Source organism: Pongo abelii, chromosome 21, assembly GCF_028885655.2.
Source record: "Pongo abelii isolate AG06213 chromosome 21, NHGRI_mPonAbe1-v2.0_pri, whole genome shotgun sequence".
In the NCBI taxonomy this organism is placed as follows: Eukaryota; Metazoa; Chordata; class Mammalia; order Primates; family Hominidae; genus Pongo; species Pongo abelii.
In genome coordinates, this window is record NC_072006.2 from 66,956,960 (window position 1) to 66,976,739 (window position 19,780).

At 59.7% G+C, this 19,780-nt stretch overlaps 1 long non-coding RNA gene across 1 annotated transcript; it reads left to right on the top strand.

Moving 5' to 3' along the window:
• The first annotated feature begins 12,113 nt into the window (after positions 1-12,113).
• LOC129052171 (uncharacterized) lies at positions 12,114-14,153 on the top strand. The gene is made up of 4 exons (XR_008517064.1): positions 12,114-12,178; positions 12,734-12,826; positions 13,043-13,175; positions 13,944-14,153. It is a non-coding gene; the product is annotated as an uncharacterized LOC129052171 (long non-coding RNA).
• The last annotated feature ends 5,627 nt before the right edge of the window (positions 14,154-19,780 follow it).

The window sequence follows — 19,780 nt, forward strand, 5'->3', positions numbered from 1 at the left end:
GCACCATCTATGCCCCCTGCCTCCCGCAGCCCTGGGTCTCCCACAGCCCCGGATCTCACGCAGCCCCGGCTGGGGCCACCACCATGACTCGCTGAAATGTCACCAGGGTAAAAAAGTCAGAGCTGCCCGGGCCACATGAATGAGAGTCCTGTAAGCAGCTCAGCGACCTCCCCACCATGTGTGGAAGTGTGCTCTCTGCCCCATCTCTGTCTCTCTGTGTCTCTGTCTCTCTCTCACTGCTGAGTCCCAGAAGGCCTCCCCAGGGTCCACCCAGACCCTCCTGGAACCCCATTTCACTCCCTCCCCATGCTATCTAATGGCCAGCTGCCTTCACTTTTCTAGCCAGTCCTTGTGGGAGGGGTTGGGGGCAGACCTGGGCAGATGTGGACCTAGGCCCTCTAGGTTCCATCTGCCCCCGGCCCTCCCCAGAGCCCTCCTGTGAGTGTGAGTGCAGGTGCCCAGCGGAGATGCTGACACCCTCCGGAGTCCCAGCTCTGCCATGCTGGGCAGTGCCACTTCTCTGAAACCGGCTTCCTCATCTGAGAAGTGGGCTGGTAAGGGTCCCCACGATAGAGAGGGTTGCACTGGGCAGAGCCCTCCGTGTCAGCCCGGCTGTAGGAAGCCCCCCTGACGGTGCCCAGAGCCCCTGGGTGCCTGGAACTTGGGGAACGAACTAAAACAGAGACCCGGCCTGCTCACTGCTGTTTGCCCAGCTGCTTCTCTGGCAGGCACGGCGGGGAATGGGGCCATTTCCGAATATTCTTTAGAATTCCAGCCTTTATTCTCACGAGCCGATTGGCTGTTCGGCCTCACACCATTGGCGAGCGAGGATCCAGCCTGTTCTGATCTCGGCCCTCGTGGGTGAGTGACAAGGTGATGTCCCTGGGGGTGAGTCAGAGGAACTAGGGGCCTCGGAGGGGCGGGGACCAGGCAGGGCCACCTCCCCACCGCAGCTCCGCCGTCCCTTTCATGCTCCCTACCCCACACCCGTCTGGAACGTATCAGAGGCATGCTTAACGGAATTGTATAGTCTCTCTTTAAAATTTTTTCACAGTAAATGGAGAAAAACATTTGCATTATTTTAAGAAACTAAGTGACTGAAGTTTGTTGTTAGCTCCTGTGGACTTTCATGGATTTTCAACAATGGGACCAAGATTCTCAATAAAAAAATATAAGCCCAACAAGGAGGCTTCTCGTTTTCAGTAGATTATCTTGTTATCTTTTAGATGGGGTGCGCTATTGAAGAGTATTTTGGAGATTTAAAAAAAAGCAGTTTAAAAAATTAGTATCTGCCCATTGTAAACAGTAGGAGAGTTGGGGCGCTCCTACTCCCCCCCGCGCCTGCCTCAGCCCCCCTCAGGTGGCCCTTACCTGCCCCATCTGGGTGGGAACAAGCCCCCCGGGCTTCAGCATCTGCTCAGGCTCACCCTTGTCAGCCGCAGATTCTCTGTGTTGGGGGAGGGTCCTGGGAGCTCCCCCCTCCCCCAGGCTGCTGCAAGTCTCCGGAGGCTTCTGTTGGGGGCAGGGAGGGGCATCCGCTTCGTGGCCTCACAGCAAAGAGAAGAGATGTTTTTTCTTTAAGAAGCAGAAGGGTGAGTGGCTGCAGACAGCTCTCCCCCTAGCTTTGTTTAGATTTATCTTCTTTATAAGCTGTGCTGGGCTGGACTCCCTGCTAAACCGCCAAGGGGATGTGTCAGCCAATTACACACTGAACTGGGCAGGAAATGTTGAGGAAAAATGAAGTTTCCATCTGGCAACTTCCAACCCGAACTTCGCTGGGACGCGAGGGAAATCCCCGTGAGCCACAAGATGCTCTTTGCTCAATGTCTTCACAGCACCTTCCCACTGGAGACGCGCCGCAGGAATGGAGCGGGGATGAGTGGGCCTCGGCCAGTGGCCAGCTCCCTGCGGCCTCCTATCCCGGCTGGGGTGGCCCTTTGCCTTCTTTGTGGAGAAGGGACGCCAGGGGCTCGAGACTGTTAAATAAAGCACAATCTCAGGGAAGCAGAGAAGTCGAGCATCCCCCTAACACCAGCTAGCACCCGGCAGTGACCAGCCAGCCCCGAGCCAGCCCTATAGAGCCGCTAAACCAACAGCAAGGCTGCTTGTGGTGTAGGAGCTGGGCCCTGGACGCTGGTGCTTGCAGGCTGTGGCGGGGGGAGTGGGGGGGCTCTCTCGCACGTTTCCTTACTTGTCCCAGGGGCCAGATCCTCCCAGCTCGGGAGATGTCATGCAAGGCAGTGAGGACCCAGTGGGTCCCTGCTCAGGTGGAGATAAAGAGGAAGGCGATGGAGAAGGGGTCGTCCATGGGCCCTGCACCCTGTCACCTGGGCGCTGTCCGAGAGCCGCTGTTGGGTCCCTGTGGCAGCATCCTGTGCCACCCCTGATGCAGATGAGGGACAGGGAGGACCCACCAGCACAGATCTGCAGTGAGAAGGAGACACAACCATTGTGGAAGCTCGGATGGCCGTTCTGACGGGAAAGTAACCTGGGGCTCCCCCAGTGTTTCTACTATTATCTGGGAGTGGACGGTGGTCCTTGTGGGTGGCTGATCAGCGCACCCAGCATTTCTGCTATTGTCTGGGAGTGGATAGTGGCCCTTGTGGGTGGCTGATTAGTGCTTGTCTCTCTTTGGCTCCAACGCAAGCGGTTGACTTCCCGGGCTTGTCAGTCTCTGGTGGCTGCTGTGGCAAATGGACCCAAACTTAGTGGCTCGAAGCCACCTGGCTTTATTGCCTTACAGTTTTGGAGGTCAGAGGTCCGCATGGGTCTCCCTGGGTCGAAATCAAGGTGTGGGCCGGGCTGCTTCCCTCTGGAGACTTCAGGGGAGACTCGCTGCCTCTTCCCCCGCCTCTGGAAGTGCCTGCGTCCCTTGGCTCATGGCCCTGCCTCCCTCTCGAAGGCCAGCCATGCAGCATGGCGCATGCTCCCTGCTCCATTGCATACCTCCTACCTTCCCTGACCGCTGGAGCCCCTTGCGATGATCTGCACTGGGCCCACCCACGGTCACCTCCCATCCTGTGTCCTTCGTCCCATCTGCAATGTAAGGTGACATGGCCACCTGTTCGATCTGCAGATTAGCATGAAGACATCTTTGGAGCCATTATTCTTCCTTCCACTCAGGGAAGAACTTTCAGTGGGTAGCAGTGGCTTGGCTACCATGATGGGACAGCCGGGTGGCCGTCATTTCTTGGGACCCCCACCCTAACACACCCCTGGAGACATGCTGAGCCTCACTGCATCTTTGCAAACCTTGGCAAGTCTCCTGTTGACCCTCTGGGGAAGCCTCTCAGTGGAAGGGCCATGTGCCTTTTGGATGTCATCTCACCACATCATTGCTTCTGCTACAGGTCGCTCCTCTGCTGGTTCCTGACAGGAAGGAGGTGCTGCCAGCGCTGACCCCACAGGGAGGGTCTGTGGAGAGGTAGCTGGGGTGATGGGGTGGCTCTGGGAAACTGGGGAGCCAGGCCTGGCTGCGCGATGCTGCATTTCTGCTCGCTCAGCCTCCCCTGCCCAGCACACTATGGTGCAGGTGTTGGTGGGGTGGGCAGTAGCTGCAGCCTGGCTCCCTTTAATGTCTACCCCAAGCGGGCCATTCAGCCTCTGTCCCTCCTCCTCGCTCCTTTCCCAAGCTTCAGGGTGGGGGGCATCGGACCCAAGTTCCTGTCCTTGGGGCAACCCTTGTCACTGTAGAGGTGGCTCCCTGGGGCCACTTTGAGTGGAGGGACGGTCCCCAACAACCTTGCTTTAGCCGCTGGTACTGATGAAGGCGGGCCAGGCCCGAGGCTCCTTTCCACTTCTGTTAAGGTGAGGCCAAGCTGGGGAGGCTCTGAGCGCCGGGCCACCAGGGGCTTCTCTTCAGCCCCCTCTTCTGCTGCAGGGAGGTCCCTACAGCGACTCTTCCTGGAATCCGGCCCTGGTGGCTGGACGATGGGGAGAAGGAGGAGTGGGGGCAGGGTGCACCGGCAGGCACAGGCTGCAGGCTCAGGAAGGTGGTACAGGAGGAGACCTCTTCTGGAACTATTTTAGATTCACAGAAAATTTGCGATAATACAGAGAGTTACTGCGTACGTCTGGTGAGCTTTAAAAAAATTAAGAGACTATTTTTTATAATAGCAGTTTTAGTTTTACAGAAAAATGTTGTAGAAGTACAGAGTTCCCTTATGCCCCCTGCCCAGCGTGTGCACGGCCCCCCCGCCCCCGCCCCCCACCATCCCCATCCCACTGCAGGTGCAGTGGCTGCAGCAGGCGACGTGGCATCAACACGTCAACAAGTCCTTATCAACCGGGGTCCACCCTTTACCACAGGGCTCGCTCTTGGCGCTGGACGTTCTGTGGGTTTGACTTGTTTATAATGGCATGGATCCCCCCCGCTGCGTCACACGGAGCAGCTCCACTGCCCTCGCACCCTCTGGGCTCCTCCTGTTCACCCCTCCTCGCCCTAACCCTGGCAACCACTGGTCTTTCTGCTGCCTCCGTGCTTTTGTCTTTTCAAGAGTGTCACACACAGTAAGGCCTCATTTTATATCATTGATAAGTTTTTGGAAACTGGGACTTTAAGCAAAATGACGTATAACAAAATGAACTTGACCACAGGCTAATTGACATGAACGAGAGTTAAGTTCCTATGGCATATTTCCGGTCACAAAAACATCACCAAACTTCCAAATAAAGTCCAAAACCCTTCTAATATTAAACATGGAAACAAGTGTGAACTGTGCGTTTTTAATCAAGAGTTTAAGAAAGATTATGAAAAACAAGTAAGATAATTATTTCCCCACTTATTCCAGTTCAGGGTGACCAGAGCCCATGCCCCCATCTCGGGGCACCAGGCGGGAACCCACCTGGACATAGCATACACCGCTATGGGAGTTGCCGTCCTGGAGTGGGCACTCACACTCCGTCCTGGGGCAGGCACTCCTACGGGAACAGCTTCGACACGCCAGCTCTCCTACGTGCACATCTTTGGGGCATGGAAGGAAACTGGAGCATCCACAGAAAACCCATGCGGACCTGGGGCGATGCGCAGGCTCCACGGACAGTGGCCCCGGGTGGGAGCAGATTTTCTTTTCTCAACATTATGATGAAACAACGTTAAAGAAAATAACATTGGCCGGGCGCGGTGGCTCACGCCTGTGATCCCAGCACTTTGGGAGGCCGAGGCAGGCGGATCATGAGGTCAGGAAATCGAGACCATCCTGGCTAACATGGTGAAACCCCGTCTCTACTAAAAATACAAAAAATTAGCCGGGCACGGTGGCAGGTGCCTGTAGTCCCAGCTACTCGGGAGGCTGAGACAGGAGAATGGCGTGAACCCGGGAGGCGGAGCCTGTAGTGAGCCGAGATTGCGCCACTGCACTACAGCCTGGGCGACAGAGCGAGACTCTGTTTCAACAACAACAAAAAAAGAAATAACATTATTCAAGGACCTGCTATCATTGAAACCATGCGTCATGCAGCCTCTTTAGACTAGCTTCTTTCACTTAACAATATGCCTTCAAGTTTCCTTCAGATCTCTTCAGAGCTTGATACATGTTTCCCTTTATTCTTGATCAGATTCATCATATTCAAATATCATAGCTGGTTATGATTATTTTACTTTTAAAGACTGGGTTTTGCTATGTTGCCCAAGCTGGACGCGAACTCCTGGGCTCAAGCGATCCTCCCGTCTCAGCCTCCCGAGTGGTTGGGATGACAGGTGTGAGCCACGTCATGGTGCTTCGTTTCTCTTTATTGTTGAATAATATCCCATTGTCTGGATGGGCCGTAGTTTGTTTATGCGTTTAACCCTGTTCACCTGGTGAAGCACATCTTGGATGCCTGCAGGTTTTGGCGACTCTGAATGAAGCTGCTGCAAGCACCTGAGTGCAGGTTGTTTTGCGGCAGGGAAGGCCTTTGCTGTAACGATGCAGTGTGCTCAGTCCTAGTGTTACGGGTTGAATTATGTCCACAAAAAAATTCCTATGTTAAGTTTCTAACCTGCAGTACCCCAGAATCTGGCTTTCTTTGGAAATAGGGTCATTGCAGGTGTAATCGGTTAAGATGATGTCATACCGGAGTAGGCCTTTATCCAATGAGAGTGCGTCCTGATACAAAGGGGAAATCTGGACACACAGACACCCACGCAGGAAGGCCGTCTTCATCTTCGTGTGACGGTGACGGAAAGTTGGAGGCAGAGAGCCAGGGGGTGCTTCTATGAGCCAAGGAACGCCAGGGTGCTGGCAGCTGCCAGGAGCTGGGAGGGAGGCCTGGAACAGAGTCTCCCTCGCAGCCTCTGGAAGGAGCCAACCCCACTGACACCTGGATCTGGGACTTTGGCCTTCAGAACAACAGACAATGCATTTCTAGTGTTCAGCTGCCCAGTCTGCTGTCCTTTGTCCTGGTGGCCCCTGGACACTCACACACCCAGTGGGCCTGTGTGTTTAGAGCTGGCCATGGCCAGGCAGCACGGGAGGACTTTGCACACGGGATCTCCTTGCAGCTTCTAACTGCCTGGGAGGGAGGTGCTGGTGTCCCCGTGTTTGGTGCTTGGGCTGCCTCCCAGGTGGTGGTCCCAACCCGGGGCTCCGAGGCTCATCCGCTTACTGCCAGCGCCCGTGACGTTCACCTCCGCCCTGGCTGAAGACCATGAAAAGCTTGTGCTCAAAGAGCAGCAGCCTGGGGTTCGCCCTGGCAGGTGACCCCCCTGCCCACACACGCACAGCCTCCCCAACTCTCCACGGCCCCACCGCTGCTCCTGAGGGCCTCCGGAAATTTGGAGCTGAGGTGGGACTTTGTGAGCCTCTCCCGCCCTGTAGCCCGTCCACCCGCCTCCAGCCACCCTGCCGCTGACGAGACGCCGACGAGACGCCGATAGTTATTTCTGCAAGAAAAGCAGCTTTCGCTCTCTCTTTATTCCTTCAGTTATGCAGCCGCGTCTTGACAACGCCATTCGTCAGAGCGGTCGGGCTGAGGGGGACGGCGGACAGGACAGCTGCAGCCAGCCCTGTCGTGACCTTGGCCACTGGGGAACGCCCTGTGTGTTATCAAAATTAATTATTTCTGGGAGAAATGTTAGCCAGGCCCTCATGAGTTTGAGATGTGGAGACAGAGCTCCTCCCCGCATTCTTAGCATGCTTGGTGGGCCCGGGGGTCTGGGCTTGTCCAAGTCCAGGGATGGGGGTGCTGCTTCTCTGTTTTCGGTCCCGGCACCTCTGCAGGCTGTCCTAGGGTGTCTGAGGCTCTTGCCCCAGACCTTGGTGGGTTTGGTAATTAGGGGTGGTGCTGGGTTGGGGTGGGAGGTCACTGCTCCCGTAGACTGGCGGTGCTAAGGCCCACAGGCCCAGATCGTGGTGGGAGGTTGCAGGCTCTGAGGCCAGCAGCAAGCTCTGCCCAGTTTCAGGCCCAGCTCCTCGCTGCCCCTGCCCAGGCCCCAGGGCTTCCCTCTGGCTCTGCTCCTAGAAACTATCATCTTCTTCTAGAAACTATCATCTCCCCTCAAACCTCCAGGGGGGGTTCTTGCCCCCTTAGAATTAAACCGAAGCTCTCGTGCTGGCTGCAGGCTGACAGCACCATGTGACACCTGGCCACTGGCCACCCCGTCATTGCCATGGTTTGCGTGGGTCTCCGTGGCCTGGCTGGGGCTGGGGGTGGTGCCCAGAGGCTGGGACCCTCACACCCAGCAGCACGCCCCGCCGACATGACCTCCCATCTCTATGCCCTCTGCAGGGAGGAGCTGGTCGGGATGCATCGCTGGCCTGAAGGGGTTCGAGGGAAGGCCGCCTCTCGACTGCCTCTGTAGCAGAACCCCCGGGGGCTGCTGTGTCCTCTCAGCATATCTAGAGAAACACTCAGGAGGATTCTTAACGACTTCAGTGGGATGTGTTTGCGGTTTACCTTCAAAGTCGTGGCCGCCCTTTATTGAACAAACGCCTGAGTCAGAAGCTCCGCTGAGGGACTCAACGCATTCGCTCCACCGGGCCGGCTGATCATCTGCGATCATCACGTTGTTTTCCAGAGGAGGAAACTGAGGCACAGGAGGTGTAAGCAACATGCTCAAGGAGTCACAGAGAGAAAGTGGCAGAGAGGGGCTCACATGCTGGGATTCAGAGGCGGCGCCGCTCCCACAGCTGCCTTGGGGACTGCATCCTGGGCCTGAGTCGGGCCCTGGGGCCGGGCATCCTGGCTGAGGGGCCTGGAAAGACCCTACAGTGTCTGCCACGGCCTTCTGCTGGGCCCACACAGAGCCCGGGTGATGCCCGGCACCGCCGGTCCTGCCCTTCCCCCACAGCTGCCCACCACGGCCCGGCTCCGCCCCTCCCTGAGCCTGCCCCTCCCGGAGCCTGCCCTTGTGGTTGTGGACGGATCAAAGCCCCCGTGGCTCCCCGCCACCCCCCTTCCTGGGAGGTGACCGATACCAGAGATTAGCTGCCTAAACAATTAAAAATCCTGTTTACCGGCAACTGGGACTATTTCAGGTTTCACCTTTCAGCCAATCAATGCCCAGTCCATGCGGTCAATAGCAGGCTCTCTGTCTGGTGCCTAGGAAGCGAAGCTGGGAGGACTCACCATGGGGGCTTCTGGGAGGGGACAGTGGGGCTGTGTCCGAGAGGGTCGGGGGCAGTGCTGGGCCCTTGGAGCCCTGGCAGGGAACCCCTTCAGGGCAGGGTCTGGGGGCTGCCTGGGTGCTCTGTCCTCATGGGGAGTCACCAGGTGGCACTGCCTGCTGGCCCTGAGCCCTCCATGCCACTCTTTCCTCCTCTCCAAATGCAAAAAATAAATAAATAAATAAATAAATAAACAAAAAAACCAGAAACAGCTCACGGGTTTGTTGGAAGATGCTGTGTGGTACAAGATACGCAGGCCCAGTGGACAGCAAACACCCCATAGCCATGGCCGCACCAATGGTGACACAGCTGTCACCACGTGCCTCAACATTGCCCCAGCTGTGGTCTCTGGGTGGGCTCAGTGGACCTCAGCGGTTCTGGTATCCCCAGATCTTTCCAAAGGGGCTAGGGCCGGGGGAGGGTCTGATTCAAGGAGACCAAGCACACCTGGGGTGGGGGCAGATCCAGCCCCCTCTTGCGAGAGGGCCTGTGGGACAGCCAGGGCCTCACTCTCTGCAGTGCTCAGCTGGCCCTCCCATGCCTGGCCAGCCTCCGTCAGCTCCACTCCCGGGAGCTTGACCCTCTCCCGCCTTTTCCCCATGAACGCGCCTCCTCCCACAGCTAGAGACGCACACAGGAGCTGGGACAGTGGGATGGGGGAGATGGCTTCTCCAGCCCGAACTCAGCCCCCACCTTGAGTAAGTCACAACCTCCATACTTCCTTCCCCAGGAACCGAGTTGGCCGCATGCACGTAGCCTTGCCACTTAGCATGGGTGCTCGTGGGGGGCTGGGCCCCCTTGAAAGAGAGTGAGGTGGCCAAGGAGGAGCAAGCAGGGAGAGGCCCATGGAAGCCCAACACCTCAGCACCACCAGGACGGGCCCCCAGCCTTCAGCCTGCAGGGCTCATTCAGTCATTCACTTAGAAAGTCTACTGGGCTCCCACAGGGTAGTGACTCGGCAAGTGAATGAAACAGCCCCCCATACCATACTCACAGAGCACGGAGCTCGGGCCTCAGCTGGCAGGGCCCCCATGCCCAGGACCCAGCTGGCAGCCTACAGCTGGGGTGACCCATCCGGAATCCGGGGAGATGGGCTGAGGGCTGTGGAGGGGGCCATAGGAGGGCCTGGGGGTGGGGCTGATGGAGTGGGATACAGGGCAGCCAGGCTGGGGGGCTGAGGGTGCAAGGCCACAGGGCCCGGGGCCCCCAGTCTGGGTGCCGCGTGAGTCGTACCCATGTCTGGGGACTAGGACCCGAATTGGTACAAGGCAGCACCCAGGAGCCCGTCCAGCTGGAGACCTCCAATAAGAGCGGAGGATCTATCCAGCAACCACTGAGCCCTGGCCTGGTTCTGGGGACCCCTCCCCTTCCAGAAGAGCCCCATCCTCAGGCCTGAAGGTGGGGGGTGATGTGTCTCCTGCAGTCCGGGTTCACAAGCAAGACACAGGAGGCGGGGGCTCCCTTGGCCGCGGATAGGCTCCGGGGCTGGGCTCCAGGGCTGGTGCACTTGGACTCATGGGTGGAGTGAAGCTGAATTTTTTGACAGCCCCGAAAGATGGCCAGTGCCCAGGACTTCTGACGAGAGACACATGGATGGTTCTGCGGAGGCTGGACCCTTCTGTGTGCGTCCAGGACGGCAGCGGTGAGCTAGAACAGTCACCAGCGCAGCTGACGGAGGGCAGACCGCTCCACGCCCAGCCTGTCCAGGACCCCCTGGTCCCCGGCACGACCTGGGTCTGTCCTCATTTCTCCAGGATGCCAGACAGACGCAGGGGCCTTGCTTGTGAGAGAGGCCAGTTCCAAGGAAGCCTGTGGGAAACAAGCCCTTACTCCCCCGCCAAGGAGCGTCTTTCTCCCTTGGTTTCTGCCTCCCTGAGGTCTCCTCTCAGGTCAGAGGAGGGAATTCCCACGGGTAAAGCACTGAGGGCGGTCGAAAGCCCCAAAGGCCACCCTGCTCCTTCCTTGCCAGGCTGGGTGACGACCCTACAGTGGGGTGGGCCCCTCACCGAGGGGCAGGGGTGCTGAGAGCAGGCGCCGGGGGCTGGATGAGCTGCTGCCCCTGCCCTGCTCAGCCTGGCCAAGCGATCCTGGGGTTCTCACAGGGTCCCACATTTGAAGATGCAGGGGTGGTTGAGGGAAGGGTCCCATCTAGGAAAGGGAGAGGGCTGTGGCCAGGGCTGGGGGAACAGTCCAGTCATGGGGGAAGAAGGAGGTGGGTGGGAGCTACCAGGCTGCCAGGCTGGGAGTGACAGGGCATCCCTGCTAGGGATCTGATAAAGCTTCCAGGGGTAGGGGAGGAGGATGCAGTGTCTGTGGGTGGGGGCAGGGGCAGCCACAAGAGACGGAACCCAGATGGGAAGGGACAAGAAGGGTGACACCCACAGGGGAGGGAGCCCCAGGCTGGGTCGTGGAACTCACACTAGGCCAGAACGTGTGCTGCACATCTTGGCCAGAACAGGTAGCTCTCTGGCTGTGGGGGAACAGGTGGGGGGTCTGGTTCCTCCCAGGAGGTAGAGAGCGTTCTTGAAATTGCCTCCTGGGAACTCTTAAGTCAAAACAGCCACCCTGGTGACCCCTGCCCCCATCCCACAGACAACAGGGGCTGGAACATCGGGATTGGTATGAAATTCCGCATCTATCTTCTCGCTTGACGCTTGCAGCAGCCCGTGGGACTGGACGGAACCCACTGACAGCTGGAGGCTGGAGGCAGCTCTTGGGACACTTCCCTGGCTTGGGCAGGTGCGGGAAGCCAGCACCCTGGGGTACCAGCCAGGCCTCTGGCCATAAGCAGCAGATGGCTCTGAGAGGTGGTTGCCCTTCCCACAGCCCCCGGGGCTGCTTGCTGGAGCAGAGGGGGTCCTCCCTGGGATGTCACTCTCCTAAGATGACGAGGTGGAGGCTGAGGGACTGAGAGGCAGTGAGCATCTACTGCCTGGCCCTTGCCTCTCACCCCCCAATCTCCTAGGACTAAGATGGGGCTAGGCCTGTGCTGCTGCAGAAATGGACGTTTCAACCGGCCAGCCATGGCTCCAATTTCCCGACTGTCCCGGTGGAGACGGGCACCTGGCGGCCACACAGTCAGTGTCACAGCAGCCTTCGCCTCTGCAGGGACACCGGCTCATTGGCCTCCTGAGGCCATGCGTGGACGCTGGGCCCCTCGAGGCAGGCGGGGACACTTCTACCCGGCTAGTTAATGCCACTCGGTGTTAGAAGTTTGAGGCAACGTTGCCATCATTTTAAGTGCCTGCTGATTTCTGTCGCCCAGTTGGTCATCAGGACACATATATTTTGAAGGGGCCCTTCTGATGTATCTATTGGTGGGGCTAGTTAAAGAGCCCAGCCTGATGGTGGAGTCTGGGGGCAGTGAGGCCACCATGTTATCTAGCCGGTGAGGTAACGCCCTGGGCGGAGGCTCAGGACGGCCGGGTGCCCCAGGTCGGGGGTTGGGCTGGAGGGTGGCAGCGCCCTTCAACACCTTGCAGAGAGTGGGGTGAGGTCACAGTGGCGGGGGGCACTGCTGGGGACAGGGTGGGAGGGTGGGGACAGGCAGGCCGGACACCCTGGACCCACTCGAGGGCCTGCAGGGGTCAGAGGTGAGAGAGAGGCAGAGCATGGGGAAGAAATGTAGGAGGGAAGGAGGGAGGGAAGGAAGGCTCATTCTTTTCCCTTCTAGAAATCACGAATTGGTTATTAGAAATTACTTCAGGGCCTTGCTGCTGGTGGGGAGGAGGGGGCACCTGCAGGAGAGGCTGGCCCTGGGTGAGTCTCATGCCGCACACCCTGCTCTGCACCAGGGAGCAGACCCTCCCTGAGTAGCAGCCCCCAGGTCCCAGCCTGGCACTCATCTGTCTCCAGCCCAGAGAGAGGCCCGGGGCAGCTGTGGGGCCAGGCTCCCCAGGAGGGTGGCTGAGGGGTGGGGACCGGGAGACAGATGGCATCTGAGGCTGTCCTGCATCTGCCTGTGGGCCTGAAGATGGATCTGAGAGCCTGCTATGTGCTAGGGAGTGTGCTAGTCCTAGGGAGTCAGCCACACAGGACTAAGGGCTCTGGGGCAGGGACGGTCGCTGCTGCCTCTGACTGCCAAGAATTGCAGCTGAGGGGGTGGGGGTCAGGGGGCTCCTGACTCACTAGTCGCATGCCCTTCACAGCACCGTCCCACCTGTCACCTGGACTGTCACTGCTGGGCCACCCCCACCGCCCCAGGCCGCAGACGGGTGCACGCGAACACCCTCCTTTTCCAGGTGAGGAGGCCCAGGACCAGGGAGGAGGCCCCTGGCCCGTCACTCAGAGTGGCAGCAGGGCTGGACACAAATGGAAGCTTCAGCTCCAGGTCAGGGAGCCCCCATTCCCAGGCCTAGAAGGGAGGGCGACTCTGCAGCTCTGTGGCCCCCATGGCCCCTCCTGCACCCTCCCAACTCCGCTTCTCGAGAAAGGCTATTCTCAGGTCTTCCCAACAGGTGCTGAGCATGGAGCATGAGTCTGCGCTGATGTCAGCCTCCCAAAGTGTCTTGGCTGGGCCTCGAGGCCACCTCCACCCCCAGCAGTGCTGAGAAGCCCAAGGTCCGAGACTGACAAGCGTTTCCGGGGCTGGTACGTCCTGGGCTGGCTCCGAGGAGGGGTGGCTTCGGGCTGGGGCTGTCACCCTTATCCAGGGACTACAGCGAGGGCTGGAGAGTGCCTTTCCCTCCCCTCCAGGGGAAAAGACAACCCTGACATGGGGGTGGATGCCCCCTCTTCCAGGAAGCCCTCCTGGCCCTGGGTGGCCCCCTCTGTACCTGCGCCCCATTACTATGTAGTTGTTGGTTCTGAGCTGGGATTTTGGGGAGGAGAGGACAGGGCTGTGTCCAAGCTGGCACTTGGATGCCACTCTGCACAAGGCCTGTGCTAAGTCCTTTTCCAAGGGCTGGGTGCTGTGACCCGCCAGGTTCCTGGGGAGGCTGGGAGCCCCTGGGAGGATGGATGCCTTGTCCGGGCAGCCTGGCTCCAGCCCTGTATCCTGCTCATGCTTTGTCCTAGCATTCAGCAGTGTGCCTGGCACTTTGTGCGGCCTCAGCAGGTAGCTCCTGAATAAAGGAATGTGTGCCCACCTCAGCCACAATTCCTACAGAGGGGGGACCAAGGACTCATTTCAAAAGGGCTGGCGCCACTTCTGGAACCCCTGGTTCCTGGGGAGGGGCCCAGGCTCCAACAGGCAGACCCGGCCCAGGGCCGTCTCCTGGGGCTTCACCTTGGGCTCAGAGGGGCTGGAGTTAGAGGTGCCGCTGGCAGGCAGCGTCCCCACCCCAGAGCCACCCTTGGCCCCTGCCCCCGCTCGGCCACACAGGCCCTGCCCACAGCCTCTTGTTCCTTGGCCATGAGGAATGAGCCCGGAGCCTGGAGGTGCCCCTGCGTGGTCTCCAGGTCTCGATCACTGACAGGCACTCGGAGGCACCAGGAGGAGGCCTGCGTGGAGGCAGATGGGCAGTGCTGCACAGAGGGAAATGTATGTATTTTGGCTTCCAACTGCCTCTGCAATGACATAATCAGAAGGCTTTTACTGACTGGGCAATAAAACAGCTCATCACTGTGAACACGAGTGCCTCCGCAGAGTGGCCGCCGGCTTGGCAGCCCTGGAAAGGTCACTCAGGAGCCCAGAGGAGGCCGCCTGGCAGGCAGCAGTGTCCCCGGAGGCCGAGCCCAAACACAGGCAGGCCCTGGGGCCTGTCGTTGGTCCTGGGCTGAGTGTAGCACAGAACCCCCAGGGTTAACCCCCCCCCCCACACCACCCACTGTAGCTGCAGTGCTCCTGGGGCTGACCACTGTCGCGGCACCCCTGCCAGGCCCCGGGAACGCTGCCCCGCCCCTACCAGGCCCCGGGAACAATGCCCCGTGGAAGCCATTGCCCAAGCATGATTGCCCACTTTGCGTCCTGAGGTCAAGGTGGGATTGGCTCAGTGAAGAGCTGGCTCGTGGTGGTGGGACAGGGAGGAGAGGCAGGAAGGGTGGCCCGGGGGAAGGTCTTGCAGTGGAGGGGCCGGGGGGCCCACGGGTCTGGAAGAAGGCTTCATGAGGCTTTAGCAGGGGAGGGAGGAAGGAGAGGGTCCTAGAGTGGGGGCTTCTCCTGGCAGCTCTTGGGTGGAGCCACCTGGGCTGTGGCTCCTAGTGTGGCGTCTGCCCCCAGCAGGAGGCAGGACGGGCGTGGCCCATGGTCTCGATGGGGACTCGGGGCCACTCGAGGCATGATGTTTCCCAGCTTCAAGGAGCCCTGGAGACCACCGATCCAGGGAATTCCCACCTTGGAGTGGGAGGTAAAGAGGCAGTGCCTGGGGCGGAAAGCTCCGCAGTAGTCCGCCGTGGCTCCTCTGACTTTGGCTGCCAGGCGAACCCAAGCCCCCAAAAGCCCAGCCCATGTGCCACGCTCCCCAGTCACCACCGGGGCGGTCCCCAGCCCGTGCCGGCGCCCTTCCCGTGGAGCCTGAGGAGTGGTGCAGGGCAGAGGGGTGTCCGTGAACACCAGCGGCCACCTCTGCGGGGGTGAGGCTGGGCTGTGTGTTCTGACACTCCAAAGGCAGGGGCAGATTTGTACTAGTGTTCCGCGCTGCGTAACCAATCGCCACACAGTTGGCTGCTTGAAAACACCGCCTTACGCCCTCACGGTTTCCGTGCGTTGGAATCCCGGCCTGGCGCGGCAGGGCTCTCTGCTCAGCATCTCCCTGGGCTGAAATTCAGGTGTTGACCTGGCTTCAGCCTCCCCGGAGGTCAGGCCCTCTTCTAGGTTTGCCAGGTTTTTGGCTGGGGCCAGGGCGCTCTCAGCTCCTAGAGGCTGCCTGGAGACCCTGCCACTTGTGCCGGTGAGCGTTTCACAGCAGGCTGTGGCATCCTCCTAGGAGACCAGTAGGACTGGTCCCTGTGATGACCTGATGGGGTCAGGCCCAGCCAGCACCACCTTCCCTTTGAGTAACTTGAGGTCAAAGTTCCCTCCCCAGGAGTGATGCCGTCTTGCCTGCTGGCCCTGCCCTCACTCGGGGACAGATGGCGGCGGGATGCACCCCAGGGCCGGAATTGGCCGATTCTGCCTCCGCAGGCTTTGGCTTCCAAAGGAAGTCGGGAGACTCTGAGCCTCTCGCTCTACAGGGAGAGCCGGGAGGCCCCTGAGATGGATGCCCCCTCAGCAAATGCCTGAGATGCCGGGCTGAGGGGACAGAAGCTTTGCCACCTCAGGGCCGGAGGGCAGCCCCATGAGCCCTGCCCAGACCCAGCCCCACCCCTGCCCCGCTCCAGGCAGCCATGCCCAGCCCACGCGCCTGGCGGGAGCATTTCTGGTGGCAGCCTTGCCCCCAGTCGTTGAGGCCCCGGATCCACGGGACGAGTGCCGTGAGAGGCCGGCTGTCTCTGTTAAGCTACCTGAGGACTCCAATTCAATCATTTATCAGGTCCCGTCATAAATTCAAGGCAGCCCTCCAAGGTTTGAAGAGCTCAAATTTGACTTCCTCGGGAGTTTTACGAGGAGCGGGAGCCATTTGTCAGGGCGGACGGCTCCATCTGTTCAGCGAGCGCCCTTCGGGGAGGGAGGTTCCCGGGGAAAGCAAAGCTGGGAGGGGAGGTCGGTGCTGTCAGGAGGCCACGTGTCCTCCAGGGACCAGAGTGTGGCCCCTGAGAGTTTGTTTCTTGGGATGATTAGCAATTCAGCCAGGGCAGGGGCACATGGAGGTGCTGGGGGATAGGGGAAGGTGGGGAGCTGCAGCCAAGTAACCGTGAGCAAAGAAACCCTGGCCGACTTGAGCTGCAGCCAAACGCAGCTGCCCGAGGCCTCCCTGCTCAGGGCAGCACCCCGATATCCCAGCCACCAGGCCTCTTCTGGAGGGAAACTTGGCCCACAGGGCCCTGACCCTGGAGGGGAGAAAGGGTCACCTAAGCCTCCCTACTATCTGCAGCCCGTGGTGGGTACCCACCAGCTGCAGAATGTGGGGGTTAGATCATAAAGCAGGAACGGCAGCTTCCTTGCCTCCTGAACATCCCGTCCCGGAGCTGGCTGGAGCCTGGCTCAGCAGAGCCAGGAGGCGCCTGCAGCGTTGGGACACGAGGCGAGCTGTGCAGAGAGGCAGCCGCACCTCGCTGGGCCCCTGGGTGGGGGGTGCTGCACTGTGCCAAGGGTTCCTGGGGCTCCCAGATGGGGTGGGGGCTGCATCTGCCATGGAGCCCAAAGCCTCCTTGGGCCCAGGAATGGGGTTCACATCAGGAAACTGCCTCAGGGGTCTCATTCCTGCTGTGTCCGAGGAGCAAGGGCTGGAGGAGGAGGAGGAGGGTGGGAGACGGTTCTTCCAGAATTGACCATTTGAGCCAGGTCTGGGGGCCAGAACTGCAACCCCCCCATGTGTGGCACATGTTTCAATCTGTCAAGTGGCCACCATCTCAGAATCTCCAAAAGCAACAGCAATGGGAACCACCCCCCACCGAAGCTTGTGAAAATGCAGATTCCTGGGTACACCGCCTGGGTACACCTGGGTACACTGAATCCTCCTACAGCTGCTCTGGGGTAGTGAGCTCCCCATCTGCACAAGCATTTAACCAAAGCATCCAGCTTCAGTGACAGGAGGGCTACTGGACCAGATGACCTCCGGCTCAGTCCCAGATCCACTGACCGCCCAGGGGTCTCGATCACCTGATTCTCAGCAGGGCTGGTGGAGGCTGGCACCAGGATGACTCCGGACCAAGCTGGTGGGAGCGCAGGGCCCTCAGGGTAAGGGGTGCTTCACAGTGAGCAGCTCGAGGCACGTTCCCATGGACCATCGTCACACCCTGCCTGGGGCTGCCAGCTCCAGGGGGCCATCGTGGCCTGCACCCCCAAGGAGGAGGACACCGCCCCCTATGGGTACCCCGAGCCTGCTGCCATATTTGTAAATGCTACACGCAGGCAACCAAAAAGTCCCTGGCCCAAATGAAACAAAACCCCAGACAGTACCTGCCTGGGCCCACGAGAAAAAGCCATCTTGGCGTCCCATCCGCAATAGGACTCAGCTTGGCAGCCTGCACTGTGCAGCGTTCAGCTCCTTTCCAAATGAGTTTGGCGTTTTTTATAAAAAGCACCTTTATAACAATCCCAGAATGAATATTTATAGGGCAGGGATGAGGGAACCAGCTAATTGTGGCTGAGATCCTGCCAGATCAACACTCCTCGGCTCCCAGAGGATGTGCACAGGAGATTAAAGCTGTTCCCTTCATCCCTGGGCTCAGGGCTGGGCTCCGGGTGCAGGGTGGAGACGCAGAAGGAACCCTCTAACCCTAGCAGATCACAGGCTAATGCCATGACCAAGCGCATCAGGGGCTGGGGATGTTCTTAGAAATAGGGCCCTTGGGAGGAGGTAGGAGGCCAAGGCTAAGGGCAAAATGAGAATCTGAGAATTTGGCCAGTGTGCCATCGGGCCTCCTCTGCCGGGAGCTGTTACAAGCTTCGGGCGGGGTGGATGAGGAGGAGGCAAGACCCAGTGTGGGCGTCCATCTGGGTGGCTTGGACAGGACAGCCCAGGACCCCTGCTGTCCACCCTGGAGAGCAGAAGCTCTGAGCTCTCCCCCAGCCACCTCCTTCTGTGGAGCCCCTGGGAGAGGGGCAGGGAATAGGTGCCCAGAGTGGGACCAGGCGTCGTTTGGTTCTGGAGCTGTAGGCAGCTGCGAGAGATGCTGGTGAAATCCGCAGGGATGAGGTCCCCTCTGAGCCTTGGGGCTTTGCTGGCAGCATCGCTGTGGCCCGGGACACAGGGAACAGGAGTGGGTGGCTAGGATCAGGCCCTTCTTTCTCCCTGGAAATGGAAATCTGTCTCAACCCAGAAAAATACTCGGCAAGAGCCGGTGAACTCACTGGGGTGAGGGACCTGCTAGCTCCTTTCCCTGCCTGTGGTGCCTGTGGTCCTTGTCCCCTGCAGGACTGGCCCTGAGTGGCTGGGGACTGGCCCTGAGTGGCTGCAGGACTGGCCCTGAGTGGCTGCGGACTGGCCCTGAATGGCTGGGGGCTGGGCACCATTCCTGATTGTCCAGCAGTGCTGGGCTGGGGAGGGTCCTCACCACGGGTATGTCCATGGAGGGGGGCTCCTCCCTCAGCTCCAGCACTGCTCCCCAACCCTGACCCTGCTCTTCCAGTCACCCCCTGCAAAGATGAGCAAAGTTGCAGCTCCAAGGGGCTTGGGCGGGCAGCTCAGAGGAGCCCAGACTGCCCACTTCTGCCGACTCGAAGTGACTTTTATTTGCTTCTAGGATGGGTCAGTGTGAGTCCTCTACAGAAGAGAAGCAGGCAGACCCAGAGAAACACTTACCGCCCCCACCCAACACACATGCCCACACTGAGCTGGGGCAGCGAGCAGAGGGATGGAGCGGGAGGAGCAAGCCTTTGGCTTTCTGTGGGGGGGACATGGAGAGCTCAGAGGTCAGCCTGGGCCCCCAGGGCCCTGTTGTATGTCCCCTGCCCCTTGGGGTCCTCCCCACATCCCGGGGGTTCTGGGTTGGCTGGACTCATGGATGGTGCAGGTGTTCCGGAGGCTGCCCTGCGCTGACCCAGAGCCTCTGAGTGACCCGTGCTGGAGGCTCCAAGCAGTGCCACATGGGCCTCAAGGAGCGTTGGAGTCTGCGATGGCAAAGCTGTCACCATTCTGAGTGGGATGTCCATGGCTGGAAGCAAATTGCTCTCCCCTAACATCATGGCAATGAAAAAGAACTTTATGAGCTGTCAGAGAGGCTTTGCCCACTGCCCCTCAGGTAGTGCGTGCACATTTGTTTGGCTCCATGTGCACCTGTGCACCCTGAGGTTGGGCAGGAGGCAGCCTCCCAGGCACGGTGCGGGAGGACGTGAGGTCCCGTGCCTTTCGCAGTGTTGCGGAGCATGCCGGGTGCCCACGGGCACTTCACACACAGCTCTGGTCTGTGGGGCACTCAGGTGTGCACAGCCTCCTGGGAGCTTCCCAGGACACCTCATGCTTGTGTGAGCTGTGTGCTGGGGTGTGGGGCAGGCAGAGGGGACGGTGGCAGACCACTGCAGGCTACGTCTCCTGCTGGGAGCTCGGACGAGTCCACGGGGACCTCTTAAAGGCTCTGAGAAGGCCCATCCTCCACGCCAATGACAGGGAGTCTCCCGGGGGAGCCCTGCTTGTCCCCCCTCAACGCTCGTCTGGGCTGGGAGGGTCTCCTGGAAAGATGTGTGAGGGAGGGGCGAGGTCATGAGTCTCCCG